Source organism: Protopterus annectens, chromosome 10.part0, assembly GCF_019279795.1.
Source record: "Protopterus annectens isolate FY-2018-M chromosome 10.part0, PAN1.0, whole genome shotgun sequence".
Classification (NCBI taxonomy): Eukaryota; Metazoa; Chordata; order Ceratodontiformes; family Protopteridae; genus Protopterus; species Protopterus annectens.
Window position 1 is genome coordinate 284,211,416 of NC_056744.1, and position 17,913 is coordinate 284,229,328.

Here is a 17,913-nt window from a genome sequence, read left to right on the forward strand (position 1 = left end):
TACATAATGAGGGAAACAGGCTTATGGTATATTTAGTGAGAAAGTCAGGGAAGAGAATTAGATAGCAGTAAGTAAGTAAGTAAAGAGGGAGAGTAAGGCGATATAAGGAATGAAAAGGTTCTTGTTCACATTTAGGGATATAGTTTATCCTGAGTTGGGGCAAGAACAGAATGAGATTTTAGATAATAGATTTTCCAGAGTCATCAGAAAAAGAAGGCTTCCTCTGCCATGACTTTTTACCCAAAACAATGTAGGTTTCTTGGTATGGTGGTGTTGGGACAAGATGACCATCAATGCCACTTTGTACTTAGGACTAGACTGTAGAAAGCCTGAGGATTTCAAAATTTCTGAGGACAATGTCTTTAATGTTATAACCAAAGTTGACCTGCATTTCAAAGACATTGCATTTACAAAAAAATAAATAAATAACTGACCATAATGGCTTAGCACTGGTGTCAAAATCATGGACTGAAATCAAATGTCAGAAATGCATTATTGTATCCTTTGGGAAGGAATCTACCTCAGGGCACTGCCACATTGACAATACATTCCTAGGAATTGACCCAGTTATGTATGTATTGATGCTGAAAGTCTGGGATTTGCATATCCATGAATCACCGCCCGTTGTAATCGCTGCTATGAAAATTTGAAGCCCCGGTCTAGGAATACCACCCACGGTAATGATCTCAGTGTCACCTGCATATGGAATAAATTAAATTAATTTATGAATCACAGTCATTCAGGCCAGAGCCAGACAGCACAATGGAGTATGGCAGCATACCTTAGCAGGCACCTACTGTAGTTACTTTATTTTATTTTATTTTATTTTACATTTGTTGACCGGGCTAGTCTAGCTGGATATATGTGCATTTTCAGTAGAGGCCCGGGGAGAAAAGCTCCACACAATTCAAATAAAGTTCACATTACAAAAGTACATATTTTGAATGCAAATACATTTTCTTGAACAGAGAAGAGAAATAATAAGAGGTTGCAAATTTACAAGTACATAACGAAGGTTACACATATTTGAATAGACTTAGTATAGTTAATAAGAAGTTACATATAAATGTTACTGAAGAGTACTATTTGAGAGAAGAGAAGAAAGCAATAGTGTCGATGTAGGTAAGAAAGGAAGATAAGGAAAATGAAATGGAGACGCAGTTAGGTAATAAATCTAGAAGTAATATGAGTCACTTTAAAGAATCCAGTACTAGCTAGGACTGTGAAGGAGAGGAAGCATAGTAGTATTTAATATGAAATAGATTTAGAGAAAAGAGGCAAAAACAAAGTTAGAGAGAAGAAGTAGATTCAGAGATGAGAAGGTTGATTGATTCAGGTAATAATGGATAAGTTGGTCAGTCCGGTTTAGAACAGGGGCACATCCAGTGTGTTTTCAGGAAGAGCTTAAGTTTATTTTTAAACAGAGTAATAGAGGGAAGTGTGGTAAGTTCAGAGGGAAGTAGGTTCCAGGTTTTTCCAATAGAAATAGAAAACAGAGAGTCTCCAGCTCTATTATTTGATTTGTTGATGTATACAAGAGATTTTTGTGATGATCTTAGGGACTTAAGGTTAACATAGGGGTGAATAAGATTAGATAGGATGGGTGTTTTGTCAGGTTGATAAAGTATTTTGTGGACGATGGCCAGCTGATTATATTTCATATGCTGGTGAAATTCAAGCCACCCAAGATGCTTTAGATTAATACAGTGATGTGTTATATATGGATTACCTGTGGCAAATCTGGCTATGCTATTATAGGAGTTTTCTAGTTTCTTAAGGTTATTTTTTGACAGATTGGTAAATATGGGTGAGGCATAAAGAAGGGTGGAGATAAGATGTGTGTGGGCAATGGTTATTCTAGTTGCAGGAGTGAGGAAGGATTTAATCCTATAAAGAGAGACTATTTTTTATTGGTAGTTTTCAGAATGTTGTTGATATGGGCATCAAAGTTTAGGTTATTATCTATGGTGATACCTAGCAGTTTGGTAGTTTGATCTTGGGATATAAGTGTACTGTCATGGGATGATACAGTGAAGTCTATTAGTGGAGATTTACTGGTAGGTGTAAAAAGGAGAAGTTTAGTTTTTTTAGGGTTTAATAAGAGACAGCGTTTTGTAAACCATAGTTCTACAGAGTTAAATGTGTCTTGAGATAGGGAGTGAAGTTCTGATGCAGATGAGGCAGAGCATATAAGTGTAGAGTAATCCGCATATTGGATGCATGTAGCTTGGGGAACTACTTGGTGAAGGTCATTGATGAATATAGAAGACAGGAGAAGGCCCAGTATGGAGCCTTGAGGAACTCCAATATAAACCGGAAGCTGGGGAGAAAGAATGTTGTTCCAGAGTACAGCTTGATGTCTGTTATTTAAGTAGGAATGGAACCATTTTATAGCTAGTGTGTCGAGAGACAGAGATTTGAGAATGTTTATGAGTATAGTGTGATTTACCATGTCGAAAGCTTTGGACAGGTCTATGAAAAGTGCAGAGGAGAGCATGTTAAGGTTTTGGTTGTTATTGATAGTGTCAATAAAGGAAAGGAGGGCAGTAGTTGTGCTATGGGAAGGTCGGAACCCATGTTGGGTGTTGGAAAGCAGGTTATTATGGAGAAGGTGGCCTAGCAATTGCCTATGGATACATCTTTCCATGATCTTAGATAGAGGAGAAAGTAGGGCTATGGGTCGATAGTTGGAGAGTTCAGTGGAGTCTCCTCCTTTGTGAAGGGGAATAATATGAGCGACTTTCCAGAGTTTGGGGATATATCCTTCAGTGATGATTCTATTGATGAGGATGGAGATGGGGTAAGCAATAGATTTGGCTGTTATCTGTAGGTATTCTGAGGGTAGTTGGTCAGCAGAAGGAGTACATGGTTTCAGTTTTTGGATAAGGGTGAGAATAAATGCTGTGGGGACAGGTTGGAAGAGAAAAGGAGGAGGTGGGTTAGAGTCAGAATTAGATGTTATGTCTTGAGGAGACAGCTGACAGGCAAGAGCTTGCATTGCTTTGATAAAGAAGGTGTTAAAAGTGTTTGCAGTTTGTTTAGGATTGTCTTTGTCAGTGCCTTGTGGGTTAGGTATGATAGATTGACTTGGATGTAATAACTGATTAATACTAGACCAAAACTTTTGGGGTTTATTATGGTGGGTCTGCTGAAATTGTAAATAATAGTTTTTTTTATCAAACACTATGGCTTTTTTTGTTTCATTTCTCAGTTGTTTGTAGTTTTGGATGTCAGTACAGTTTTTAGTTAAGCATGATTTATTCCAGTATTTATTTCTGAGATGGATTTTTTGTTTGGTTTCCCTAGTAAGCCATGGAGCAGATTTAGTTCTTATCCTGATAGAGCGGGTAGTAGCATGACGGTTGAGTATGTTTAGGAAATTACTATTAAAGTAATCAACAGCTTCATCAAGAGAAAGGTATTTTAAGGGGGACCAATTGCATGCTTTAAGTTCACTAAGGAATATATCTAAGTTGAGTTTTTTCTTGGTTCTAATTGCCCTATATATGGGTTGAAAGGGTGGATTGGTTTTGAGTCTGATAATGTAGGTTAATGAGTGGTCGCTTATGTCGTCAGGGAGGGTTCCGGCTTCATAAGTCTGAGGTTGATTATTAATAAGTATCCAATCTAAGGTGCTTTCTTTCTTGCTATTTTTGTTTATTCTAGTAGGGGAGGTAATAGTTTGGGTGAACCCATAGAGATTAATATGGCTAGTGGGGCAGTTGTTATTGCAAGAATTCCAATCTATGTTAAAATCGCCTAGGATTATTGTTTCTTGGGGAAGGTTTAGAGATGACCAACAAAGTATGTTTTCTATGGTAGTGATGTTATTACCTGGTGGAACATAGATGCAAATAATATAGATTGATTTAAATGGGTTTAGCTGAAACTTGGTAAGTATTTCAGCATTAGAGTCTTGAAAAGGTTTTTGGTTAAAGATGGTTATTTGAAGATCAGATTTAAATAGAACAGCTACTCCACCACCTTTCTTGGTTACACGGTCAAGATGTATGGTGTTATAACCAGGTGGTAAAATTTCATTGTCTTTTGTTACTGGTTTTAACCAGGTTTCTGTTAGACATATAATATCAAATGAGTAGAGTTCCAAGAGTGCATGGAGTTGTGTTATTTTATTATTAATGTTCCATGTGTTAAGGTGAGCTATTAAGAGTGAGTTTGGAGGTTTTATAAGTGGGTGAATGGCAGAGGGCTATGGGTTATTGAGTTGAATGGTATTTGAGGTGTTTGGGCCAGGGTTTGGGTGAATGTCTCCGTCTTTTAGGGAGCGGAGTAGTGTTAGATATTGATTATTAGTAAGTTTACTGAGAAGAAATGGATATCTTCTGGAGTTAGGGGAGTTCTTTTTATTTTATTTCTTTATTTTTTATTTTACATTTGTTGACCGGGCTAGTCCAGCTGGATGTATGCCCATTTTCAGTGGAGGCCCGGTGAGAAAAGCTCCAATGGTTATTACAAGTTTAAACAAAAACATAAAAGGATAGAAAGATAAAAGGATGAAAACAAAGATGAAAAGATTATATACAAAATTTGATTTAGTAGATTGTATACAAAATGTATTATATCTAATGTGTACTGCCCTATGGTATTTAGGTAATAGATAGTTGGGTATGTATGTAACATTGAAATGGTCAGTGTGAGAGGGTAGTGAAAAAGAGGTAGATTGTTTAGTAGAATGTAACAAGTTTGTGTATATAGGGTGCTCGTAGGAGGTTAATAGGTAGACAAGAGTTAATGGAGGTAGAAGTGTGAGTATGAGTAGCATTTGTAAGTAGATTAAGGTGTAGAGTTTATTCATAGACATAGTAGATAAAAATTATATCTATATGTGCAGTGGTAAAGTTGGTGAGGTCAGGAAGGGTAAAGAGAGAGATTAGAGAGATAGGGAGTGGTTTTAAAAAAGGCGGGAAAACAGGGGAGATTGTGAGATGGAAGTGAAACTGTGATTGGTGAAAATTGAGAGGGGGTGTGGTTTGATAGTCATAAGGTTAGGACCTCTGGGGGTGTGTGAAATTTAGGGGTAAGGTAGGGGAGCAGAGTGAGTCTGCAGGGTGAATGGAGCGGGTTAGAGCAAGTAAAGATGAGATCCTGGAGACAATCAGAAAGCTACCGATTGTAGAGGAGCTCTAGGTAGTTCCAGGTGAGTGCAGAGTTTTAGTACTATAAACAATTAACAAGAGATAGTGGAGAAGGGAAAGGGAATATAGTAAACAGAGGGGGTAGTAATAGAAAAGAGGATAAAATGAGGAGAAGATAAGAAGTAAAGAGGGATATTACACTAGTGAAGAGAGAATGGAGTGTAAGGAGCCAAGTTAAGGGTGCCACCTGGTAGACAAAAGTTTGAATTACAGCTAACTGGCTAAGTAGAAATAGAGAGGAAGAGGTAAGTCGATTAATAGAACCAAGGGGAGAAGGGTTGAAAAATAGGGTGAGAGTTAGAACTGGCTGCTGGGAACCTGGCTGAGGAGGGAGACTTAAAACATACACTACTTGGTTTTATATAATACAGAACAATTCTGTTCACAGTTTTATCAAGGGGTCAAACGTACTTTCTTAAGTTCCTTAGTAGGGAGGGATTGATAGCACAGGACAAAGGATTCTTGGGGGTGCAGATGAGATGGAAGTCTTTAGAGACCAGGCAAGTTGATTCCCAAGTTCTTAAAGCAGAGAGGAGGTTGAGAGCTGTGAAGGTTAGAGAAGGAAAATTAACAGTTAGGTGAAATGGTCAGCAGTAAATTCAGAGTACAGCTTACACAGTTAAGGAAAAATGCAGACAGTTACATTGTTAAAAAGCACCTTTAACACATACAATTACTTAAAGGGACCATTGTAAACAGTAATTTAACAGTAGCTAGGTCTAACAAACAACAAGCATTGGTCTTGTGTCAAGTGTTTCGTGTATCTACAAACTACTATAGAGAGACACAGTAATTCAACAATAGCTAGGTCTAACAAACAACAAGCATCGGTCTTGTGTCAAGTGTTTTGTGTATCTACAAACTACTATAGAGAGACACAGTCAACTTGTCTGACAGAGTCAGACAGCCCACATATATAATCGCATTACAAGCAAGCCAAGTATTCCTACTGAGTAGCTCAGAAAAATTATAGTAGACAGTATTAGGCGTGTCTTAAGAGGATGATGACAATAATAAAACAGTAAATCAGCAGATGTGCAGGTGAAGCATATCCAAATCAAGTCCCTCCAGATGTTGCATTAAACAGCCGGCTCACACTTCAAGAGCGAAGCGGCAGCCATACAGTTACAACACACGCCAGCCAGCAATGCCTTCACCACAATCAAAAAGCAAGTGGCAGCTATACAGATTAAAGTATACGCCAGCCAATAATGCCTTCACACTAAATTGAAAGCGAAGCGACAGCTATACAGATTAGAAATAAATGCCAGCTTATAATGCCTTCCCCACAATTAAGAAGCAAAATGGTGGCTAGGATAGTTAAAAAAATATACGCTAACTAATAATGCCTTCACCACATTTAAAAAGCAAGCGGCAGCAATACAGGTAAAATATACTCCAGCTAGTATTGCCTTCTCCACAAATAGAAAGCGAAGCGGCAGCTATTCAGATCAAAGAAAACGCCAGCTAATCTAATAAAGCCTTCACTACAAATTGAAAGCAAAGGAGCAGTTATACAAATTAAAATAAACGCCAGCTGATAATGCCTTCACCACAATTATAAAGCAAAGTGGTAGCTAACATAGTTAAGATGTACGCTAGGTAATAATGCCTTGACCACACTTATAAAGCGAAGTGGTAGCTATAAAGTTAAAAGAACGCCAACTAATAATGCCTTTACCACTTTTAAAAAAAAAATGAAGTGGCAACAAATAATGCTTTCACCACAGTTGAATAGCAAAACAATCTAAGATGAGGAAATTACATGTAACGTTTTGTTTTAACATTTTGTTTTGATGTTTTAATGCTCTCATGGATAAGTTAGTTAGGTGTAGTTCTCGGGAGCCAGCACGGGACTCTCCCGCTAATGCTGCACTGCTAGGACTACTGCGTACATAGAAATGAAGGATGACGTGGTAGTAACCCACGAGGAGGCACTATGTTTGGTGAATCGACTAGGGTGCTGACAGTAGTCAAGATGCTAATTAGAGCGACTTTACCATCTAATGCTAAAATACACATAGGCTAGTATTCAATAATTACTAAGATATATAACGGAGAAATAAGCAGTATTCATCAGTTGAGAAAGACAAGAGTAGCAGATTACACATTACAATTGCCCGCTGAATATTCAGGATGATATTAGACCTTTTTAACGTCTAATTCAGCAAAGCATAGGCTAACATTTAATGGTTACTTTGACAACAAGTGAAACATAAGCAGCATTTAACAGTTGAAACATACAAAAAAAACTTACATTGCAATGACCTGCTGGGACAGGGACACACAGCAGCCAGGGCAGGATGCGGGATACTAAAGATGGTGCCACGCAATGTTACCCTACTATAAGCTTTTGGGGAGGAAGTGAGGTGAGAAGAGGAGGGGTTAGGGTAGGTAGGGGAAGGAGTCATGGGAGGGGCAACAGACCTGGATAGGTAAGCTACTATGGAGAGTATTCAGTAGCTAGAGGGAACAAAATGCCAGGGGATAGGGACAATCAAGAAGGAAGGAGAGCAGGAATGCAGTCAGAAATAGTCAGATAGAAGTACTAAGGGAGGAAGAATAAGTATTAGTCAAGTAAGATACGATGGAGGATGTAGTATTTCGTAGAGCAAGTAAAGATGAGATCCTGGAGACAATCAGAAAGCTACCGATTGTAGAGGAGCTCTAGGTAGTTCCAAGTGAGTGTAGAGTTTTAGTACTATAAACAATTAACAAGAGATAGTAGAGAAGGGAAAGGGAATATAGTAAACAGAGGGGGTAGTAATAGAAAAGAGGATAAAATGAGGAGAAGATAAGAAGTAAAGAGGGATATTATACTAGTGAAGAGAGAATGGAGTGTAAGAAGCCAAGTTAAGGGTGCCACCTGGTGGACAACAGCTTGAATTACAGCTAGTTGGCTAAGTAGAAATAGAGAGGAAGAGGTAAGTCGATTAATAGAACCAAGGGGAGAAGGGTTGAAAAATAGGGTGACAGTTAGAACTGGCTGCTGGGAACCTGGCTCAGGAGGGAGACTTAAAACATACACTACTTGGTTTTATATAATACAGAACAATTATGTCCACAGTTTTATCAAGGGGTCAAACGTACTTTCTTAAGTTCCTTAGTAGGGAGGGATTTATAGCACAGGACAAAGGATTCTTGGGGGTGCAGATGAGATGGAAGTCTTTAGAGACCAGGCAAGTTGATTCCCAATTTCTTAAAGCAGAGAGGAGGTTGAGAGTGTCTTATGTTCCTTAGTAGAGAGGGATTTATAGCACAGGACAAAGGATTCTTGGGGGTGCAGATGAGATGGAAGTCTTTAGAGACCAGGCAAGTTGATTCCCAAGTTCTTAAAGCAGAGAGGAGGTTGAGAGTTTCTTAAGTTCCTTAGTAGGGAGGGATTTATAGCACAGGACAAAGGATTCTTGGGGGTGCAGATGAGATGGAAGTCTTTAGAGACCAGGCAAGTTGATTCCCAAGTTCTTAAATCAGAGAGGAGGTTGAGAGTGTCTTACGTTCCTTAGTAGGGAGGGATTTATAGCACAGGACAAAGGATTCTTGGGGGTGCAGATGAGATGGAAGTCTTTAGAGACCAGGCAAGTTGATTCCCAAGTTCTTAAAGCAGAGAGGAGGTTGAGGGTTTCTTAAGTTCCTTAGTAGGGAGGGATTTATAGCACAGGACAAAGGATTCTTGGGGGTGCAGATGAGATGGAAGTCTTTAGAGACCAGGCAAGTTGATTCCCAAGTTCTTAAAGCAGAGAGGAGGTTGAGAGTGTCTTATGTTCCTTAGTAGGGAGGGATTTATAGCACAGGACAAAGGATTCTTGGGGGTGCAGATGAGATGGAAGTCTTTAGAGACCAGGCAAGTTGATTCCCAAGTTCTTAAAGCAGAGAGGAGGTTGAGAGTTTCTTAAGTTCCTTAGTAGGGAGGGATTTATAGCACAGGACAAAGGATTCTTGGGGGTGCAGATGAGATGGAAGTCTTTAGAGACCAGGCAAGTTGATTCCCAAGTTCTTAAATCAGAGAGGAGGTTGAGAGTGTCTTACGTTCCTTAGTAGGGAGGGATTTATAGCACAGGACAAAGGATTCTTGGGGGTGCAGATGAGATGGAAGTCTTTAGAGACCAGGCAAGTTGATTCCCAATTTCTTAAAGCAGAGAGGAGGTTGAGAGTTTCTTAAGTTCCTTAGTAGGGAGGGATTTATAGCACAGGACAAAGGATTCTTGGGGGTGCAGATGAGATGGAAGTCTTTAGAGACCAGGCAAGTTGATTCCCAAGTTCTTAAATCAGAGAGGTGGTTGAGAGTGTCTTACGTCCCTTAGTAGGGAGGGATTTATAGCACAGGACAAAGGATTCTTGGGGGTGCAGATGAGATGGAAGTCTTTAGAGACCAGGCAAGTTGATTCCCAAGTTCTTAAAGCAGAGAGGAGGTTGAGAGTTTCTTAAGTTCCTTAGTAGGGAGGGATTTATAGCACAGGACAAAGGATTCTTGGGGGTGCAGATGAGATGGAAGTCTTTAGAGACCAGGCAAGTTGATTCCCAAGTTCTTAAAGCAGAGAGGCGGTTGAGAGATTGCAATGACCTGCTGGGACAGGGACACACAGCAGCCAGGGCAGGATGCAGGATACTACTTGATAAACAATGCTATACAGCAAGTAAGCTGCCTTACTTTATAACACTGACAGGCTACATAGAGCACCTTGCCAGTCTCTAGCGCAGACCTGCTACACTCATGTGTACCTTATGGTCTTGCACTACACTTATTTCATGAAAAATGGTATGTGACTGTGTATGCAAAAGTGTATCAAACTTCAGTTGTTTGGATAATGGTAGATCTGGTGCTATGTGAGTTCAATTTGGCAGAAGTGTAACTGCATCACAGTGGTTATTAGGGTAATATGCTGTAGCAAGTTTGCCTGCACTGTACAGGACTCCATTGCTAGTGGAGATTTCTCTCCCACACAGTGAAGATGTTTGTGTACATGTGAATGGGGGGTGAGGGTTATATGCCAGTGCTAACATGTTGCTCAGTCCTATTTGCTGAGCAACATATGATCATGGGAGGGGGATTGGCATAGCCATGACAATTATACCAGCTGACTGTATGATTTTAGAATTAGATAACCTATGCTATGGGACTCAGTAATCACAGCATTGTAGCCTGATTTATGAATGGCACTTGAACAGCAGGTGGGCTCTTAGTAAGTGCTTAGGATGCAGAGGAGCAGGATTGCACAAAGGGTCTTTTGTGAGCCAACCACATGGCATTAGTGGGATTTTTGAAGCAGGCTTTGCTTTTAATTGCTTTGATTGACCTTCTATGGTGCAAAGAAATGTGCACAGAAATACATGCATTTTATTAATCTGACCAGTGGTTTATATTTGCATGTCTGGTAACACTTTTCAGTAGTCTTATCCTTGCCTCATTGATATTACTGTGTCATTTATAGAAGTCATTTTTTTAATCTCTATCTTGGTGTCCAAGTCAGCGAACTGCTAGGTTCCCTTTTCAGCTGGTTTACCTACATTAATTTGCTTAGAGAGATCTCTTTTTAAACATTGTCACTCTTAACACCAAGAGCTGACAGCCCCCCCCCCCAAAAAAAAACAAAGTTTGCAAATACAGGAGAACAGTGAGTCTCAAACATCACCCTTTTCTTTTAAACTTTTTTACAGGGGTCCAAGCCCCTGCACCCCCCCCAGTATGGGTTGAGGATTACTGAGCTCAAACAGATGCCCTACACAGACCGTCTCAAAAAACTCCAGCTTTACTCTGTTGCATATCGCCTACTCAGAGGCGATCTCTGCCTAACATGTAAAGCTATGCCAAACCCAGAGCTGTTGGACATGCTCCACTTAAAGAAATACCAACCCCTCCGAGCTACACGCTCTAGGGAACTAAACCTTGTCACCACAATAAACAGAACATGCTAGAGGGATAGATTCCTGTCCCAGAGACTTCCCATTCTCTGGAACAAACTACCTAACTATATCAAACAAAGCTTCTCATTAGCACTCTTCAAGACAAATCTTGATGACTGGATGGGAGATAGGAAATTCACCCCAGGGATCACTTCTGTGGCTCTGATTGACAGGGGCACAGGAAAATAATTTTCTTGGGTGGCAAAAGTCAGGGTACCGTTTGGCTAGGCTTATATAGGCCCTAGGACCAATAGCCTAGTACCTACCTATGAACCTATGAAAACCTATCTGTTCTTTCAGGCTTTCAGTCTCAGTGTTTCTAGCCAGTACCAACATTTAAAATTGTCACAGATTAGAGCAGCGCCTGGGGTTCCACATCTGCTGCATGTGTTAAACCACCCATTAATGTAAAGAGCAGTCTTAAAATTCCTTATATACTTTCTTCTTTTTTTACTATTATTCTTCTTAAATCCACCTTTTCACGGTTGCCCCATTTGGTAGGTTAAATGGTATTTTGCAAATTATTTTTATATAAGCTACTTTGTTGCAAGTCCATTTTTCCTTGGTTCTGTTTCTTGCACCAAAAATATTGTTTTTTTAGCTCACAAATGGGAATCCTAAATTTGCATCTGGTTGATTAATTAGCACAAGACAATGGACATGTTAAAACATGCGTCCCTTGCACTTTTGTTCAGAACAATAACAAGAAGTAGAAAATTACATTGTTTATTTACTGCAGCTTCTCATTACCGGATTTAATTACATATTGTGGGTGCCCACATATTTAAACATTTTAAACAGAGCACCATTTTTAATATTAAAGCTTTACCTTTTTCTGTAGATTAAACTGAGATACAATGTTCTTTTATGTAACACTTTAACAAGGATTACACTTGTAAATTTTCTTTTAATTTTGATATGTGCCTTATATAAATCTATTCAGTTTGTAAAGCATTAGTTCTGGCTTTGTACTGTACTTTCATTTATTGCTTTAATTTGTTTTCCAATAAGTTCATATTCAAATGTATGCCTCACATCTTTTCAATTTAAGCTTTTTTCTCTCTGTTAATAAGGTCTTATTTACTTGCTAAAGTGATATGCTATGCTTCCTGTCCTCACCATGTAACTGCTGGGAATATGTGTGTTTCTGCATTCTGTTTGTTTGACTACATCATGACAGCTTTATTGCTGAAAAAACATTTTTATCAATGGTACTGTGTTGCTATTTTTCCAATGTCATGTGACCATGTAGTTGATATACCCGCGTGCATGGGTGTGATAAAGGTTACAGAAGGTATCACCCACACAGAGAGCAGAAGGCTTGCCCCTTCCAAAAAAAAAAAAAAAAAAAAAAAAAAAGATGAAATTTTGTTTGCACTGAAAGCAGCTTTTAACATTTTTGTCACTTTTTTGTCCATCACAGCAAAAAGCAGGATCATGCAAATTTAGGCATGCGTATTTACTATTCTAGCTCATCCGCGGAATAGTATAGTTAAGAAGAAAATGCATGGAGGTACAGCCATTGCATGGGGGACACAGAGGTCTTGTTATCCATATAAAACTAATAAAAACAATAATAATATTAATATATAAGAACTTCATATTAAGTTAATAAAAATAATCTTGCAGCACACCTTTTAATTAATGACCTTTACTACTCTGCTGGCATCGCTTCTACAATATGCTGATGACTCAACACTAATATTCTTATCAGCCAATTTGGTACATCTTGTACAAATCATACAAGATTTCACCTCTGCTGAAAACTGGCTTCACATTGCCCAACTACCGCTTAACACCCCCCCCCCCAATAAAAAGCAACTACTCTTATTCCTCCTCAAAGCACAGCAGAAAGACTAATCTAGCTTTAAAAGCGTCACACTTAACAATACAGAGATATAAATGCTAAACTAAATAAAACGGTTTGGGGTGACAGCCTTAAATTTGTGCTCCATGTGCAAAATAATGTAAAAAAAACTCATAAAAATAGGCATGCTACATAGATACAAGCATTTTCTTACTAGCTCCGCAAAAGCCACCTTAGCAACAACTTACCTCCTTCCTTCTCGGTTATATGGTGCCTGTATCTTTAGCAACCTGCAGGCTGCCTTTAAAGCCAAGCTCAAATTAAGCTGCAACAAATCAGCTAAATTTCCTAGCAATAAACAATATTGCACACATCATAACAAAGCCCTCAAAATCTTGAAATGGCTCATACTACTCAAGTACCTTGTCTTTGCACAATTAGCCATGACCCAGAATATCATTCACAAACCCCTGGACTGCCAGTAGTAAGCTCTATTGAATTTACTTATCACCCAAATAGACCCCTTTGTGCACATAACAAGCAACTCCTCAGGACCAATAAACCTCAAAAATCAACAGGAAAAGATTCTCCTCTTGCTCAGTCACCAAAAAATGGGATTGTCTTCCACAGGCTATGAGATTAGAAAGCAATCCTTGTTCCTTTAAACACCTTCTGAAAGAGCATTTATCAAAGTCTTGACTCTGGTCATAATCCACTGCTGGCTGAAATGCATCATTCCTTTCACCGTTATAACTCAGGATCCTCACTAACCTCCCCTTGCTCAATGTGTCCTCCTTTCTCATCATCTCATTGCTCTAGATTTATAAACTGAAAGCAATACTTTCCAAACACTGCCATTAATGTTTTAGATAATGAAGTGTACTTATTAAAAATTGTAAATATTATGCTTCAAACTAAAATTATAAGTTGTGCTTTTTTTTTTCTTCTCCTCGCATTAATATTTGTATTTTCTCTTCTACACTACAGTAAATAATCGATTATGTATCTTACCAAGATGTTTTATAACTTAGCTGTGTAAATTGAAGGTTTCTCCCTAGGCCTCCACTGAAAATCGGATCTTGTGACAGAGTTAGACATTCCTGGTAAACAAATGTCAAGAAATGAAAATAAATCATTAAGACATAAAATAGAAATGAACAGAAAGTAAACCTTAAGAAAAACGGAATACGTACCTGATCGATTACTATCAATGGCAGTGTTATAGGGATAATGAATGACTGCAGGAATATTCTGGATTCTATTTACAAACTATTTCATTAAGTTTTTAACAAGTTTAATATTATAATCTGCATGTCAATATCAGATGATGATGGGATGGATGCATGGGTTTTGTGTCTGTCTCTAAACTAATGTATGCAAGTATTCAAAATATATGCATTGTCTGATATGAACATATTTGTATAGAAGTGCTTAACTATTTTAGTTCTTACTAATGTCATGCAACTTTATTTTTTCAAATATTTTTATTTTTCTTCTTCTTTTGTTTTGTATGTATAATTCAATTCCAGTCCTTTTACAAACCAAAAATTCAGTTACATAGTAGAAGAGATACAGTCATAATTAGGCACAACAAAATACACAATATAGATAATATTCTATATAAAATATATACAAGTAGTGCAGAGAATCAACTTCTAATTAAGAATTGTGTCATGGTTCACATGCTATTCATAACTGCTACACATGAGGTTTAGATTAGACACAAACTCATGAAAAGATATGTCTAATGCCCTTTTCAGATTACATTCACAATAATTTGTCTTTGCTCATCTATTTATTCTTTTAAAATGTGATCCAGGAAAAGAATCCAGTATTTTAGAAAATAGGAATGCTGACTTTGGTTATTTGTTGTCAATTTATGTGCTGATATATGCTTTACTGCCATACTTTTGAAGCTCTCCCATGACAGTTTATTTCAATCTAACCAGTTCTGAGTGATGTATACTTTTACTAGAGAAAAGAGAGTAATTAGAATATGTAGATTTAGTTTGGGGAACCTTTGAGAGGTGATATGCAAAACTGCAAATTTCCATGATAATGTGGATTTTTGATATCCAATCTTCCCTAGTCTACTCTCAGTGAACACTATAATTTATCAGTACATTTTTTACATCAGTGCCAGAAAGGGTGAGTGGTACACTGGTTAAGGTATATGCCTTTCAATGATAAGGTGCAAGGTTTGATTCCCATTTACAGCTTCAGAATATGTGGAATAGATCAGCAATTTGTGAGTAGCAGCCTGGACAGTTTGGGGAAACTTTTGAGTTGATGATGTTGAGTATTTCTGGAGTAAAGTAAACATTGTTGTTTATCATTAATTGTGTATACATCAGTTTCTTACAATGGATTAATGTTAATGTTGTTTCAATAGATTTAGATATTTTGTTTTTTCAGTAATTTCTTTAAGCTTTTCAACCCAGTATTTTGAACACAAAATATATAATTGACATCTACAGGATACTATAAACCTATATGTATTTGATAGCATTTTTTTCCTTAAGGTTAGCAAGTTCCATAATATATTGCACATATTTATGTCTATATAATTTGCTTCAAATTCTCCTATTATTGAAGTGCACAGTTCTCTAACTTGCCTTAGCATTATGCTATATCCTTTTGGAAGTTTAAAGACATTCCTTGTGTCCTCTTAAGATTTTGTTCCTATGTCTATAAATACCCCAAACGTTGCATTTCTTAATGAGTGGATAGTTGTCTGAGTTTATCATCTCTTTATTTAATCTGAGGTTTGGATTCTGATGTATTGGTTGTAATAAGATGTAAGTATTTGTTAAGTCTCGTGCTTCCATCATTTTTTGAAATCTAATTATTCTGTGTTTTAATGAGATATGCCCTGGGATTCATGAAGCTTGGCGCAAGGCTGGCGTTAGGCTTGCGCCGACCGTGTGGCATGCAGATGGTGCAGTAGTGCCATATGCATATTAATGAAGGCAAGCTGCCGCCACATCCACGTGCATAGGAAACGTGCGCGAGTGCATGGGGCATGTCGAAGCACCGCACGGAGGCGTGGACATGTCGGCTGTTTATGTGCAACCTAAAATGCTGAATATTATAGCCTGCCTGCAATAGTAATCACACCTGTCAGTGTCCATGGATACTGAAACATATGCAAAGCATGCAAGACGGTTCTTGTGAACACAAAAATAAGAAGCAAACACAAATGCACGTAGCCGAATATTGAGTCCCCATCCCTCGAACAAGACATTTAAAACCCTGTGCCCGTATTCTAATGCAGTGTTGATAGTTATACCAAGTGGAAGCGAAACGCATCATGTTAGCGCATCGCCAATAGCTAAGTCTAGGCCAATGGTCAGGGTTACCACCTGTCCCACACTGCGAGGGACAGTACATATCTGGCAGTTGTGTCCATACCAAAACCATTATAAATGTAAAATATCCTGCGACCATATGACATAATTATGTCCCACAGCTCATGTAATAGTCACATACAATATATATTTCCATATATAACATACCTACATGTTACAAGAAGTCGAATAAGCAAGTAAACAAAACAGAAGAAGCATCTAAACTGCTACAACAATAAGCTTACATTTAGGCATAAAACAAAAGTACTATCCATTGTACTGACCATGGGTATGTGTTGGCCTGTAAAATCTGATGTGTATCCGGAATATATCCCATCCTGGCCATATGAAAAGGTGGCAACCCTACCAATGGTCAGAGCATTTGGCCAAAATCTGCCCATTTGTGGTCCAAGCTGTCCTTGTCAGGATGGGTGAAAGATGAATGGGTATTACCCGGGCCTACCTACCATGTCATGAAAGATAAGTATTTGCGTGTACCTATGTGCATGGTGTACAGCATGTGGAAGGTGAAAAATGCTAGGGTAGTCCTCACAACCATACAGGTACCAGAGATATGTAGTGTATGCAATGTGTTCCCTTGACTGTGCCGTGGGCCGTTAACCAGAGAAGGGATGGATGGAGTGTGTGGAATATGGGTGTGGAGGGGACGGGTAATGTAATAATCCGCAAAGGGAAGACTGTGTTGGATGCACAATAGGTGAACTGGAGGTGTATGAGGGAGCAGTGGGTGAATCAGAAAGAAACACAAAGAACAAACATACACATCCGCAATACAACCTGACAGGCCATACTGTAGAACACAATCACACAAACATATGAATATTAAAATGTGCGATACACATGTACAGAAACGTCACCGGCACATACCCACATAATGGTCTGGACGGAACTGAGCCATCCAACTACAACACACCTGGATGCATAATTGAATACCCATCATCCCCTCTACAGCACACAACCCCCCCATTCCTGAATGTCCTCCAAATCCAGCTATACTCGGGCTGCTAGCTTGGCGCAGCCATATCTGCACATAGTGACAACTACTCATATCTAGTAGGCAGTGTCACCCTAGGCAGTTTCAGAATTGCAAACTATGTATCCCTTGCATGTAAAACCTATCACATTTTTGTAAATCCAAAAAAATCAAAGGTTATTGGCTTGTTCAATTTTTGAATATCCCTCATGGGATAAGTATCCTATGTAAACATCATACTTGGTATAACGACACGATGTCCAGTCCTGTAGACATCTGGACAGAAGCTGAATGTGCAGTAGTGGTTCACGAGACTGCTCAGCCTCCAGCCGATCATGCAGAACCTACCACCCGGCATCAAACACCTGCCCGAGATGCATGTCTCCTCACATGAATTATCAAGAAAATATACTTTACACATTCACATAGTGGCAGTTGGATATAGGGTGATTAAGGCGCTGACGTAAACAGGGTACCTCCTGTCGCACTTTGTGAGGGACAGTCCCTGTTTGGGTAGGAGTGTCTTGACCAAGAAGGATACAATGGCAAATGTCCTGTGATTGTAGGAAATAACTACGTACCATATTTCATGTAACAGTTGCCTAAAACAGTTATTTCTGTATGTAAAATACGTACATCTTACAAGAAACAGAATAAGCAACTAAACTGCTACAGGAATAAGCTCTCATCTATGAAAATAATTAA